The 12,415-nt window shown below is 40.2% G+C and overlaps 1 protein-coding gene across 6 annotated transcripts in view; it reads right to left on the bottom strand.

The window, feature by feature from the left end:
- The window catches only part of MEGF10 (multiple EGF like domains 10), a 376,760-nt gene that overhangs the window by 244,360 nt on the left and 119,985 nt on the right, over positions 1 to 12,415 (bottom strand). For 4 of the 6 annotated variants that reach the window (XM_067031512.1, XM_067031510.1, XM_067031516.1 and 1 more), the window contains exon 5: positions 3,659 to 3,773. The exons of 1 other annotated variant lie outside the window; for it this stretch is intronic. The gene's annotated coding sequence lies outside the window, so the exon portion shown is untranslated. Of the gene's footprint in view, positions 1 to 3,658; positions 3,774 to 12,353; positions 12,387 to 12,415 lie in introns of those variants that run through there. One more of the 6 variants, XM_067031514.1, reaches the window with a different exon arrangement.

The raw sequence follows: 12,415 nt of genomic DNA, 5'->3' as shown, positions 1-12,415 counted from the left end.
ATTGAGACAGTAAAAGATTGGTGGTTGCCAGGGATTGGGGGAAGGAGGGATGAATCGGCAGAGCACAGAGGATTTTTAGGGAAGTGAAACAACTCTGTTTGATATTATAATAGTGGATATACTGTACATTTTCTAAATCCGTAAAATGTACAACACCAAGAGTGAGCCCTCATGTGAACTATGGACTTTGGGTGTTCATGATGCATCAATGTAGATTCATCAATTCTAACACATGTACGACTCAGCCAGGGATGTTGATAATGGGGGAGGTTATGGGGGGGTGCAGGGAAATCTCTATAACTTCCTCTCTCAGTTTTGCTGTTAGCCTAAATTTCTCTTTAAAAAAATTATGTCTTAAAAAAAAAACTCACAAAAAAACAGAAAGAAAATAAACAAACAAACAGCTGAAAGATAGTTGGAATAGATGGGTCTGAAAGAGAGGGAAAAGGGGCACGTACAGACTGTCTGAAAACCTAGTTCCTCCCATGCGCCTCTGCCTCTACTGGCAAGCATCCATATGGTAAAATCCTGCTGGTTTTCAGATTTTGCTTTGTCTTTTCACAAGCATAGCCCGCACACTCCCGGCCCACAAGATGAGTGATTAGGGAGATGTCAAGTGGAGAGATGCCGCCAAGCCTTGCAAATGAGTTTGTAGTTAATGCAGGTGCCGGTTACTTTCCAGATGCTTTCAAATAGATGGACACTCCTTAAGTGATGAGCTTTTAACCTTGCAGCTGGTCATTTATTTTTCTGATTAGGATGTGCCACTCTCTCAAATTCCAGGTGATTGCTCACTGTAGGCAATAACGGCCCCTTGTTTAGTCATCCCCAAACTCTACTGTGTGTTGTCGGCTCATTATTGTGTGTGATCTTGCCTTTGAGTGCTAAACATTAGTGGATAATCACTTTTTAAAAATATAAATTTATTTATTTTATTTTGGCTGCATTGGGTCTTCAGTTGCTGCACGCTGGCTTTCTCTAGTTGTGGCCAGCGGGGGTTTCTCTTGTTGCGGAGCACAGGCTCTAGGTACGTGGGCTTCAGTAGTTGCAGTGCACAAGCTCAGTAGTTTGTGGCTCACGGGCTCTAGAGCACAGGCTCAGTAGTTGTGGCACACGGGCTTAGTTGCTCCACGGCATGTGGGATCTTCCTGGACCAGGGCTCGAACCCGTGTCCCCTGCATTGGCAGGCAGATTCTTAACCACTGCGCCACCAGGGAAGTTCAGGAAGGCGGATTCTTAACCACTGCACCACCAGGGAATTCCCATTGGATAATCACTTTTGATCCTCTCTCTTCGTTGCATTAGAGAAAACCATAGAATGTTTAAAATTCTAGCATTTACTGAGGGAAACAACAATTGTGCGTGTGTTTTAGGAGAGCAAACTTGGAAACAGGGTGTTCCAAAACACAGAGCAAACCCATCCAACAAAATGCACTTTCCAAAGTAAAGTAAGGAATGATGAAACCCCGGGTAAAAACTACTCCTTAGAAATGTTTTATGTCAGCCAATTGAACCCTAAGGGCCACACACTCCTACTTTACAGTTTAGCATTTCATTCGTCGCATTTATAATTTGCTTAATCTCTATCCCTCCATACCTCCCCTAATTGTAAACTTTAATAACATCAGCAGTTTTAGCAAAATTCCCAGTGGTGTGTGCTTTCAGAATCAGGCAAAATCTTTTTTATATGAGATTCTGAATAATTGTTTCATTCTCTCAATGAGAGAAAGCCATAATTGCTAAGCCTACAGCGGTGCAGAATATGGTAAATCAGTTTAATAATGTGTGAATAAAACTATATTAAGATAGGGGTAGGACGGGAATAAAACACAGACCTACTAGAGCATGGACTTGAGGATACGGGGAAGGGGAAGGGGAAGATGTGACGAAGTAAGAGAGTGGCATGGACATATATACACTACCAAATGTAGGGTGGATAGCTAGTGGGAAGCAGCCACATAGCACAGGGAGATCAGCTAGGTGGTTTGTGACCACCTAGAGGGATGGGATGGAGAGGGTGGGAGGAAGGGAGATGCAAGAGGGAAGAGATATGGGAACATATGTCTATGTCTAACTGATTCACTTTGTTGTAAAGCAGAAACTAACACACCATTGTAAAGCAATTATACTCCAATGAAGATGTTAAAAAAAACTTTTTTAAGAAAAAAAGGTTTGTTTTCATGGATTCAAAGGGGAAGAAAAATAAAAAAACAATTCTGAATGCTTCAGGGAGACTGAAAAATCCATACCACAGAGTTCTAGGATTTTTTTTCTTCAAAGCCTTTAAGCAACATGAGAAAACTGAAGTATCTTGGACAAAAGGCAAGCTCATGAGTTACCCACTGGGAGTGAGATCTCAGCTTGGTTTTATATTTACACATTATATCCAGAAGTTAAAATTTTAAAAGCCACCGAAGAACCAACCTTGGTTGGAATGGGTGGGCTTTGGGGGTTGGAGGGAGAGCACTCTTTTTGCCATAAACAACATGAAATCCCAGTGTTGTTCACTGCTGCTGTCATTACACTGTTTTTAAATAAAATATGCATCATTCATCAAATATTGGCGACCATATCATGAAGCCACCTAAAAGATTATTATCTATTCTTATATCCATAAAACTGGCGTGTGTGGCTAAGGAAGAGAGAAGGTAGAATTCTATGTCATGGCAGAAAATTCTCGGGTAATGGCAGAAGATTTACAAGAACGCCCACCGTCCCAATTTGCTTGTGTAATTCCCCATTCTCCCAAGTCATCTCCCACCTTGGCCAGAAAATAGATGGGAGCTAAAATGGAGATGCTGTAGCTACCAAGAAAATGGTTCAAGATGCTACACACTAATCTAATGGGAAACCACAGTGGCTGCGATTAAGGGACTTGATTTCAGGGAAACACGTATCTTGGGACCACTAAGTTCCAAAAATCCTCTCTCGTATAGGCTATTTCATAAGACTTTGAGCTTTAAAAAATTATAGTTTTTGCACCTGAAAAATATTCCAACAATACAAAAGACTGTACAGTGATTCTTAAGCCCCTTTCTCACCCCAGATCCCCTCCAAAGCTAACCATGATATTAGGTTTTATGTCTATGCAAACGTATATTTTTATTTTTCCCTTATTTTCATTCAAATATTTACAATAAGATATACACTATTCTGCACCTGGGTCTATTCAATTAACACATCTTAGAGAATAGTCCATATCAGTATGTCAAAAGAGCTGCTTTATTCTTTTTCACAACTGCACAGCTTCATTCCTATTCGTTGCTACTGAGGTTGTTTCAAGTATTTTTTCCCTGTAAATAGTGCTGCAACAAATATCTTTATCCTTTTGTCTTTATTGCCCTAGCCTTCTAATGGGCCCCCTTGCCCTCCATATTAATCTTCTCCGATTTTCTAATCCCTCGCATTCCTGCCTGAATAATCTATCTCCGTGGCAAGATTGATCTTGTCACACCTCTGCTTTAAACCAACAACAGTTTTCCCAACACCCATAGAAAACATCCAAATTCTTCAACATATAAAAATCCTCCACTATGTCCCAGCTGCTTTTTCAGTCTCAGCTATTACCATTCCCTACCAAACACGACACTCATGCTGAAACAAGAGTTCTTAAAATGTACCTGGTTGCCCATGCTTCCATGCCCTTGGCATCACTTACCTTTATTTCTTCTATGAGTTGTTAGATGTGCCAGGAATAATGCTGGAGTCGACCTTTAGTTCTGAGCGTGGCAGGAAAGCCATATTTAACTGCTTGCTGTCACGGTTTCCACCTGCTGGTTTCAGATGAGATTCACCTCAGGCTTTAGCAATTAGCACACCTGCAGCTCTTAGTATGAGGTGGGAATTGACCTGCTGCTAACTAACATTTGCCTCCTGACACCTTGCCTGAACCTCATCCTGTTTTGTTATGGCCTCTGCAACCCATGAGATACCAGAAGCAAACTGCCTGGCATGTAAAGGAATATTCAGATGAAAGTTCTTCCCCAAGGGCACTCTGGTTCCTACTCAACTGCCCTGCTCAGACCAAAAACCCAAACTCATTCCCTGGTTCTTAGAAGTTAGCTTTCTGGCCCACTTTCGATCTGACCATATCTGGCATTTCCAGTCTTGCAAGTCAGCAACTTTCTTTCCTCCAAATCCCCTCCCTGGCATTATTTTACCTGACTTAAACATCATATTTCTACAATTCTAAAGTAGGATCATGCTCCCCGACCGGTGAAATGAAATTTTTCATACTACAAAGACACGGGAAAAATACACATTTGTTCAATCAAGGAATGTTCTGACAAACACAAGTAACGGAAATACGCTAATAGTGGGATGTCTTCTGGTTCCATTTCCAAAATCTAACATGATTGTGTGCCACAAACAATTGAATAGAGGATCGCACATTTTAAAATGTGATTGTGGCTAACTAGTATACCAGGCATGTATTGTGTTCAAGGGTACAGCTGACATTGATATATTATGCCAAGCATAAACAGCAAGATCTTTAATCAATGCCATTTAAAATAAATATTGAATCGATTCCTCCCTTTCCTCTGCAAACACTCATCAGTAAAGAAGGAGTAACTTTCTCTTTAGAACTGGTTCACTTTTATGGGCAAATGGATGGACAGACTATATGTCATGATGAAAAATAATGAGTGAACTCTGTTTTAAAACACCCCCCATGGGACAAATTTTTAGATTTATTTCCTTGCACTGAGACATTGTCTACAGAAAAGCAACATTAAAATACATCTCTCTTGGCAGGGGCAGCAATATATTAATGCAAAGAGAAAAATCGCTATACATTTGTATTTAGCAATTGCTACTCTGTTCAAGAATATCTTAAAGTAGATGTTTAGGAAAAAAATAAGGCATAAGCCCTTTAAGAAATAGATTGTTGTAGAAAAGAATATTAATCAGATACTGTTATATGAAAAAAAGACCATAAATGAGTGTTGTAACATCATCTCATTTTTATAAATGAGAAAATATGCAAATACCAGGCCCTCCTTCCTCCCCACCCCCCCCCAAAATGAAAGCATAGCTTCCACAATTATCATAGTGCAAATATCTGAGTGAGTGGTGTAAGATGGGAGATTTTTTTAAATCTTTTTTTACTCCTTTTTTAAACATTTTTATGAACATACATTTCTATAACAAAATATCCATAAGAGTTATAATTATATGTATATATTCATGCACTTTTCTATATGTGTCTTTTTGGGAATCAGGTTTTTCCATTTCTAAGTGTTTCTAGGTTTAATTAAAGCACACTCTCAGTGGAGATGAGCATTTAATGCAAAGGAGAATGAATAAATGGGATTTAAAAGGTAGAAGGATACATTGTACATATACTTTCCTGATAGCTGAACCATGTGGCCTAAGGGAATTTTTTTTTTTTTTTTTTCCTCAGAGCCAAATGAGATTCAGGGCAGGTAGAGTGAGCAGAAAAGGACCTGGGAATGCTTAGGGTACATAGGCACACCCTGCCTTCTTGCTGAGGAGTTCCAGGAAGGTAATAAAACTGGAGAGAACTTGCCTTCCTGGGCTTTGACATCTGAGCAGAAATTTCCTAAGCCATGGAAGTGGCTACATCGCTTTTTGAACAACAGAAATATATTGATTTAAAAAAAAAAAAAAAGAAATTCTCCCTGAGAAACAAAAGGGGAAAAAATAGAATTAGATTAAGTAGTAATCATTTAAAGTTGATGCTTATGTGATGAACTTAGACTACATTACACCTACAGTAAATTGCATATAAACTTTATTTGTATCAAGAAAATCAATATTTACTTTTTAAAATACAGAGTAACTTTGAAGAGGGAAAAGCACATTTATTTATTTATCTGACCACAGACCTTTCTTGACATGCAAGGCTATCCAGCCCCTCTTCCCTCTCGGGACCTCCTCCATGATTCTCTCCTCCATAAAATCAACACACACAAAAAAAAAGAAAGAAAGAAAAGAATTTTCCAGGGACTTCAATGGTGGCGCAGTGGGTAAGAATCCGCCTGCCAGTGCAGGGGATACGGGTTCGATCCCTGGTCCTGGAAGATCCCACATGCCGCTGAGCAGCTAAGCCCGGCTCCACAACTACTGAGCCTACGCTCTAGAGCCCACCTGCCTAGAGCCGGTGCTATGCAACAAGAGAAGCCACCACAATGAAAAGCCCGTGCACCCAACGAAGAGTAGCACCTGCTCGCCGCAACTAGAGAAAGCCCGTGCAAGCAACGAAGACCCAACGCGGCCATAAATTCATTAATTAATTAATTTTTTTTTAAAAAAGAATATTCCACAGCTGTGCTTCCCTAGTAAGGTTATGCTGGTTTTATTTGCATTGGTTTCTACTGAATGCTCTACTAATCAAAGTACACGGTTTTAAAGCCTTTCATTTTTCAGGTCTGAGTGAAGCAGTAGTACATCAGTTAATAAAAGGAGAACCTTTTTTAAAAAAATTGAACAGTGCTTTTTAGTTTATCAAATGCTTTATATTTTCTCATTTCACCTTCAAACCCACTCAATTTAAATAGCAATTTAAAATGTCCATTTCTAGTTTTTGCTTGCTCAGAATCCATTCCTCCCACTGCTTATGATAGTAAACCTCCATTTCCCTTTGATGAGGCACACCCCTCCTACTCGCATGTGATTCAGATGAGACTGACCTCATCTCATCCCCTAATCCACGTATGGACATGTGACTGGGGGTTAGACAAACAGTGTATTCTGCATCCCTGGCCACAGTTGTTGGTTTAGAGACAGACACATGACTTAAATCAGTCACACAGACTAAATTCTAGGATTTTTCTGAAGTTGATAAACCAAGAGGCTCTAAGCTGAAAACTTGTGGGAATCACTGTGATGGGAAAGGCTGCCCAGAATGGTACCAATACAAAGGAAGCAGAACTAAGAGAAGGAGAGGCACAATGTCCTGATGAAGCTATTTAACACCTGAATCAGCCACACCTGAAGCCAGAGATACCCTTACACCTTACAGGTATACAATCCAGTAAGCCAGGACGCACCTTCTTCTTTGTCTAGCTCAAGTCACGTTTGTGTCACTTAAAAATCAAGAGTCCTAGCAGATATACATCTCTTCCCCTTACCAGCTCTGGGAAAAGTGGAGCCAGTCTGCCCATGCTGCCCTATTCCAAGACACCACTGATTCCCTGAAGGCAGCTACCTGAACTGCCTCTTTGTGTTTAAAAGAAAATGAGTATTCTAGAAATAGGTGGCTAGTAAGTCATAATTCATGAAGTATGAGTTATTACAAACATATTAGCATCTCTTAACAGACATCCACACATTGAAGCCATAAATATTAGCAGGCAAGTCTCTAAAGGGATCAAGTTCTGACTTGGACACACCCATAGACTTTAGAATAAAGACAGCTTCCAATGACCAGTTCTGAGATCTTTGCCTAACTTCTTAATCTTCTGAACCTAAGTTGCCTTATAAGCAGTAAGAGTAATAGTATTCTCCTCACAGAGTTTTTGTGAAGACCTATGATATTGTATAAATAAAAAATACTTAGCACACTGCTGGGCACAAAATAGATTCTCAGTAGAGAATGGTTTTTATTAATAACTTGGGATGTTTTTAATAATGTGAAAGAAGTAGATACCCACACTGGCATAGTTAGGATGCCCTGACCAACTAGAGAAAGCATAAAGCCACCAAGGTAGTCAAGAGTGGAACAGTCTGCAGGTCACAGAAAGAAAGTGAAAAAGCTCTACTGACCAATGTGTTGAAAACCACCATTTTTCTTGGGTAAGTACTACCAAAGAATATTCTTTGGGGTTTGGGGACCAGTGCCCAAAGTGCCAGAAGGGACTTTTAGAGAGAATGAAGCTAACAATCAGTTCCCTTATTCTGTTTAACCTTTAAGTGATTAGCAAAAAAAAAAAAAAAATTTATTTTAATCACTTTTAACAGCATCATATTTCAATTATCAAGTGCTGAATTAAAATGGAATGCAAACACTAAACTTTAACACATTGCTAAAAATGAACATGTCTAAAATATTAATAGCAACTCTAAATGATTTATAATGCCCTCTTGGGTATATTTTATGATTTATTGATATCATTTTATCTGCTCCATGGGTGACAGAGTCACCTCACTGTGTGTGCTCTGGTGGGTTTCTAGGCTAGTTATTCAGAAAACTATACACTCAGACCTTTGCTGCATGCATATCAGACTGTAGGTAAAGTAAAAAAGGTAAAAATGTTCATTTTTTCCATAAATCAGGGAATTGTGGGGGACAAACAGACTTTAAAATTGGTTATTTCTTGTTTTCTCAACTTCATGCAGGACCATATTGGAGCCATCTTCAGTGATGTGAATTTCACAACCTCCCAGATTAGTTTATAATGTCAGTCTTTGTTGAAAAGAAATTCAGCTTTAGATGTAACCTATTACCCTTTCTGCACCAAGAAAAGCCCATTTTCTAGAGAATACCTCATCATTTCTTTGGTAGTTCACTTCCCTTCTTTGACTTAACAATGCATTTTTCAAACCTTTCTGTCCATCCCAGATATATTATTGCCCAGCTCTCTGCTTTATGATTTCTTTCTCTCTATTTTATGATTTGCTTCTAGTCTACAGGTTTCCTAAGACTCTCTTAAGCTATGGTAGCCAAAATGTGCTTTAATCAAAATTGGACTTGTCTTTTACTTCGTTTCCAACACGGTTTCCATCTCGCAGTCATTTCTCCTTCTCCAGAGATGGAAAGATCTCATTCCGTCCTCTGGACATCCAGAACTTCTTTTCATCACCTCTCCACTGACAGCCACACACACGTAAACAGTAGTGACATAGGCCTGCACTTCCAGGGAACAGATCATGCTCAAAAATTACCATTCCCCGGGCTTCCCTGGTGGCGCAGTGGTTGAGAGTCCGCCTGCTGATGCAGGGGACACGGGTTCATGCCCCAGTCCAGGAGGATCCCACATGCCGCGGAGCGGCTGGGCCCGAGAGCCATGGCCGCTGAGCCTGCGCGTCCGGAGCCTGTGCTCCACAACAGGAAAGGCCACGGCAGTGAGAGACCCGCGTACCGCAAAAAAAAAAAAAAAAAAAAAAAATTACCATTCCTTCCTCTACCTGCCCCTTTATTCAAAACTCCAAACTCTTCAATATAGGAATACATGGATATGGGGGGATTAGCGAGGGGGCTCTGAGAGCCCATCCAATTAAATCATGTTGACAACTCCCCATCTGAAATTAGAACCAAGACCCAGGATTCTGCGTAGTATTAATAAATAGACAAAAAACAAAACAGCAACAAAAAAAAACCACTCAAACCCAAAAAACAAACAAAAACCAAACCAAAAAGCCCCTCAATCTTTTTCTCTGTTTATTTTTCTGTATCCAATATGTGATTTACTTTTTGAACTGCAGTTCAAAATACAGGGACTCATGGTCCCTGTATTTTTTCCACCATAGATGTCTATGGTGGCTAGTTATGACTAAGCTAGTCACTTCTTATCTTATTTTGGTGACATCTGTTTTTCCTCACTATATCACAACCCTATAATTATGTAGGCAGCACCCGATGATCCTAAGATGTAGTATGTAATCGCTAAATTTTAACCTCTAGCAAACAATTACCATAGGAACCAAAGGCTAAATAGAGGCATGGTATTTAAATTTGCCACATTTCTCCTTTATCTGAGACATTTAGAAGAGGTGATTATGCTTATGAAGGTATGAATACCCAATGGTTACTCAATATGCACCTGTCTATTGAGTGATTACATATAATCAAGCAGCTGCCTGGGCATAGATGTCTACCAAGTACCAGGCCAGGTCTACCCAGGCACCGGTTGGGGTTGATAACTTGGGTTAGGTTGAGCAAGAGCTCTCACTTAGCTTAGTGGTGGGAGGTGTTGGTTGGAACCTCTGGGGAACAAACACTGAGATGGAGTTAGAAGTGCAAAAGGTTTACTATGCTGGGGAGTAGTATTTGTGAAAAGAAATAAAGAAAGTAGGATTGGGTGTGGGAGCTGTCAGATGTTGATGCCAACCTCACAAAGTCTCTGCCAGCCTGGAGAGGAGCTCTGAGCAAAGGGTGCCCATAAAGGGGCCAGCATTAGCAGAAATGGCCAGGCCTGGGAGACCAGAGAAGAGCTGGCCTGGGCTTCTGAGCTGAAGCAGACCTGAAGAGGTCAACAGCTGGAAGCACTGCTGATGCTAGGCAACAAGTTCTTTCTTCAAAGGGGGCCTAAACAGTGCATCTCTGAGTCTGCTGCACAGGCTAAGTCCAAAACAGTGCAGGAGGGCGAAGGATCCAATCTAAGTATATGGAGCCAAGAATTCTAACCTCAGTGAAAAGGGTTCAAATCATATAAGGTCAGGATTTAAAAGGGTGGAAGTGAGAGTTATAGCTCAGGAGGGACCTGAGCATTAGGTTTACCATCAGCTGGAATTTAGGACTTTCTTTTTTGTGCAAGAGAAGCCACAGATATAAATGGGTCACTCTAGCTGAAAGGGCCAGGGGTGTAATGAACAATTAAAAATACATAAAACACACCATCAGTGTCTCTGCTTTAAGTAGACACATGACTTTAAAACTTTGGCAAACATATGGCATTTGCTCTACATCTGCCAAGTGGCATAGATCCCCTGTCACATACACGTGAATGAAGTCAGGCGGGATGGGGAAGGAGACAGGCTCTGCAACAGGACAATCCGTCCAAGCCCCATTACTACAGCTCCAAGCCCTGTGACCTCAAGGAAGTTATTTATCCTCAAAATCTAAGTTTATTGTATGTAAAATAAGGACAAAAACTAGAACCCATCCGACAGGGCTGTTGTGCAGGTTAAACCCATGTTATTCAAAGGGTGGGTCTTGGACCAGCAGAGCCACCATCACCTGGAAAGTTGTTAGAAATGTAGAAATCTTGTGCCCTATCCTGGACCTACAGAATCAGAATCTACATTTTAACAAGATCCCCAGGTGACTGTGCGTGCATGTTAAAGGTTGAAAAGCACTGGGTTAATGATATGGGTTCATGTACTGGGTTAAGTACATCAAACACTTAATACAGTGTTTGGCATGTTGTAAAAACACAATAGATACTACTTGTTATTGTTTTTGTTATTATATTTGTTATTTTCATCCTGAATCATCTTAGGCAAGCACATCACTTAAGAACCTGAGCTTTCCAGCCACATAGCACAGGGAGATCAGCTTGGTGCTTTGTGACCACCTAGAGGGGTGGGATAGGGAGGGTGGGAGGGAGGGAGATGCAAGAGGGAAGAGATATGGGAACATATGTATATGTATAACTGATTCACTTTGTTATAAAGCAGAAACTAACACACCATTGTAAAACAATTATACTCCAATAAAGACGTTTAAAAAAAAAGAACATGAGCTTTCTAATCTGTAAAATGGGAATCATAATAATATCCAACCGCCTGAGGATTAGATCATCTTTTAAAGTCTTTTCAAACTCCACGAGACCCTTATGATTCAAGTATGACCATATAATGTCAATGGCTGATATTTTGACAGCCTTCACTGTGTGTCAGATGCTGTTCTTAGTGCTTTACTTTTCTCATCTTATTTAATCATCCAACAGTGCTATGAGAAAAGTACTATTTTTAATGCCACTTTACAGATGAATAAACTGAAACATGAAGAGATTAAATAATTTGCTCAATAAAACACCCAGGGGTAGAATAAGGATTTGAACTTTGGCAGTCTTATGTAACCATTTATACTCTTAACCTCGTCGCTATTCTGTCCCTCAAGCCAGGCCATCAAAGAGAGAGGTAAACTAAACTAACTCTAACACAATCGGTGCAATCCGATGTAGTATTTGATACATCATTGTTATAGCAGGCAACATTCAGGCTGTGGACTCTCAAATTTGGCTGCATATTTTTTAAAGAGTGGAGATTTTCCAAAATACAGACTTCTGAGTCTTATCCACAGAGATTCTGTTTCAGTAGTTTAAAAGTGGGGCTGAAACTTCTAATATTTTTCTTTTTTTAAAGCTGTTAGGTATTATTCTGATGCAGAGTCAAGATTGAAAATGTGTGGGAATATGGGTTAATAAGCCACCACCTCCATGTCCAGTATGTGATAAGTCAAACTTCTTTCCAAAGCAATTGAAAGGAATAAGAAGGGAATAAAGGAAGGAAGGGAAAGAGGGAGGGAGAGAGTTTTGTTGGTGATGGAGGTATGAGCCATTTTCCCTAATTCCACAACAAACATCCTTATGTCTAAGTGGTTTCCTTGCAAGTTCTGTAGACAGGAATCGTACATCTCCCGAACCACTGTAGTTTGGGGGATGTTTAACGGCACTGAGCAGGAAATATCTTGGTACCACTGAGTGGAGGAATTTATTTCACCTTACCTCCATGAGGGAGACACTCTTTCAGCCAAAAGAAGGTGATTAGAATCCTGCACATCATCCAA

This window comes from Kogia breviceps, chromosome 4, assembly GCF_026419965.1.
Source record: "Kogia breviceps isolate mKogBre1 chromosome 4, mKogBre1 haplotype 1, whole genome shotgun sequence".
Lineage (NCBI taxonomy): Eukaryota > Metazoa > Chordata > Mammalia > Artiodactyla > Physeteridae > Kogia > Kogia breviceps.
The sequence above is the reverse complement of the archived record's forward strand: the minus strand, read 5'-3'. Positions and strand labels throughout refer to the sequence as shown.